Source organism: Carlito syrichta, unplaced genomic scaffold, assembly GCF_000164805.1.
Source record: "Carlito syrichta isolate Samal-C Ts95f unplaced genomic scaffold, Tarsius_syrichta-2.0.1 Scaffold301628, whole genome shotgun sequence".
Lineage (NCBI taxonomy): Eukaryota > Metazoa > Chordata > Mammalia > Primates > Tarsiidae > Carlito > Carlito syrichta.
In genome coordinates this window covers 643,948-646,384 of record NW_007245724.1, presented here as the reverse complement: position 1 = coordinate 646,384, position 2,437 = coordinate 643,948, and the positions used below count along the sequence as shown (strand labels likewise).

The following is a 2,437-nucleotide window of genomic DNA, read 5'->3' as shown; positions in this document are numbered from 1 at the left end:
TTTTAGTCAAAGTCTTAGTCTGTCGCCCAGGCTGGAGTACAGTAGCAGTATGATCAGGGCTCACTGAAGTCTTGTACTCCTGGGCTCAGGCAATCCTTCTGCCTTAGCTTCTGGAGTAGCTGGAACCACAGGTGTATGCCACCACTCCCAGCTAATTTTTTAAAAAACTTTTTGAAGGGACAAAGTCTCACTATGTTGCCCAGGCTAGTCTCAAACTCTTGGGCTCAAGCAGTCCTCTGGCCTCGACCTCCCAAAGTGCTGGGATTATATGGGTGAGCCACTGCATTGGCCTGGAATTAATTTTTAGGTAGATTGAGACACAGAGTTCTTTCTGGAAAACTTTGTAGTGGCTATCACCCCATCACTAGAGACACCTTGCCAAGTTTTCCTATGATTAGCCCTCCTCTTTGAACCCCAAGGCTCCTAGGTCCCAAAAACTTAGGTTGCTTTTAGGATAGGTAAATGCTGTGCCACTGATGGCATTGCTAATAGAGATGGGCCTGAAGGATAATCTGTTCTTAATTCATGTAGGACTGGATGATGCTAAATAGCTAGTCAGCTCCAAACATATGTTGGGGGTTCTGATTCTCCAAGATTTAAGTGATTGAAAGGCCCAAGTAGAAGCAGTGTTTTACCATTTCCTCTGAGTATATCTGATTACCTTGAGTTTCTCAGGAATCTCATCAAAAATAATAAGCTAGCAAGCCTGCAGACTGAATTTAGTCCTCAGTCATATTTTGTTTGGCTCAAATCTTTTTTATTTTTAACTGGTTATCAACAAAGAGTCATGAAAGTTTGAAAAAATTCAATTTCTGACTTTCCTTGAAAAATTAGATCTGGCTTCATCGGATCCACATTCTCACATGGCATCAACAGGCCAGAGCTGAGTAGCAGCTGCCCCATTTTGAATGGGGAGAAGTTCTTCAATGTATTACAGTTCTTGCCACCTCTATTGTCTTAAACTCAGCCTCGTTTACATTGTGAGTTTGAAACATTTTGCCTGCATTTTCAAGGTCTGAGAATATTTGGGCTCTAGATTTCTGCTCTAGACTTAATTGTTCCCTGGGTCTGGGATGCTGAAAGCTTGGTATATGCCAAGCTGAAATACTTAAAAGCTTTACATAATTATCTTGTAGGCAATGCAGCATTGGCACAGCACACCCCAACCTGTCTTGGTCTATTTGCTAAAGCCATTTGATAAAATCAGTAAGAAAAGGAGAACGAGAGACATCACCACCTCAACCCCATCCTCCCTGATAGATTTCATTTTCATTTTTTTACTTTGTTAGTCACCAATTACTATAAAAAGCTTTTAACACTTTTAACTATTTAAAAATGACTGCCAAGAAAAATTTCAAATATATTCTATATAGTAACCATGGAACTACTAAAGAGAGGCTATTATATGATGATTTTTCATTTTATGTATTAACAAATGACTGACAAAATTTATTCTTTCCAGTTTCTCTTCACTCATAATGCCTGCATCTGTTTTTTATTAATAGTTACTGGATTTTAATAAAATACTGATCCTTTTACATTATTTCTCCTTTTATCTTCTGAATATATTTGTTCTTTTATAGGCAGTGGTGGCAAGCACTATAATAATTCAGAATATTGGAGGTAAGCAATTGAAAGTACACTGCTTATGCATAGATGTGATGGAAATAGTTTCCTTCCTTTGGTTTCTTCCATTTCTACAGGTCTATCTGTGAACCTGAACCTCTATAGACGCTGGTATCTTAGGAAGCCCTGTATCTTGTCCTAATTACTCTTTTTTAAAAATTCTTTTTAGCAGCGCTTGTGACAATAGATTCTAAGTTTGGTTCCAGCTAAACTTTAATTGCAGTCTTGTTATTAGATCTGCAACATGCCTCCAAGGCATTGGTTTTCTGTGGCTTTCTGTTGGTGGGTGCAGTTAGAAAAAACTTTTCTGCTGATTCTAAAGTGTTTCCCCTCTACGTTTGTTCTAATCAGTCCCACAGATACTGCTTTAGAGGGGTGGTGTTCCATGGTCTGTGAACAGTCAGATGTGGACAATGTGGGACAAGAAAGTAGAAATGGCCAAGTCATTTAAAAAATAAACATATCTGAGGCAAATAAGAGACATTCTCACATTTTTATTGTTTTTCTATTGTAAACTAATTCTAGAAATGATCTCAATATTGAGGACTATGTAAAAATATGATTACTGTTAATTATAGACAGTTATTGACAAAATGTATTAAACATTTAAATCCTAAGTATTAGAATCATGTAAGTATATGTTGTAAAGAAATTGCATAGTGCTGAACAATATCTTAATTTTCTTTCAACGTTGACTGGAGTGCTAAATAAGTGCTATTAGTTTAAAGGAAAGTATGCAAAGAAGTTTGACTTATACTTTGGATCTTACACAAGATTATATTGTCAGATAACTCTTTTTTTTTTTTTTTTT

The 2,437-nt window shown here is 36.7% G+C and overlaps 1 protein-coding gene across 1 annotated transcript in view; it reads left to right on the top strand.

Annotated features, from left to right (window-relative positions):
• Window positions 1-2,437, top strand: part of LOC103257270 (probable sodium-coupled neutral amino acid transporter 6) — a 37,983-nt gene that overhangs the window by 2,250 nt on the left and 33,296 nt on the right. The window contains exon 2 of the mRNA XM_008055002.2: window positions 1,584-1,623. The gene's annotated coding sequence lies outside the window, so the exon portion shown is untranslated. The remainder of the gene's footprint in view (window positions 1-1,583; window positions 1,624-2,437) is intronic.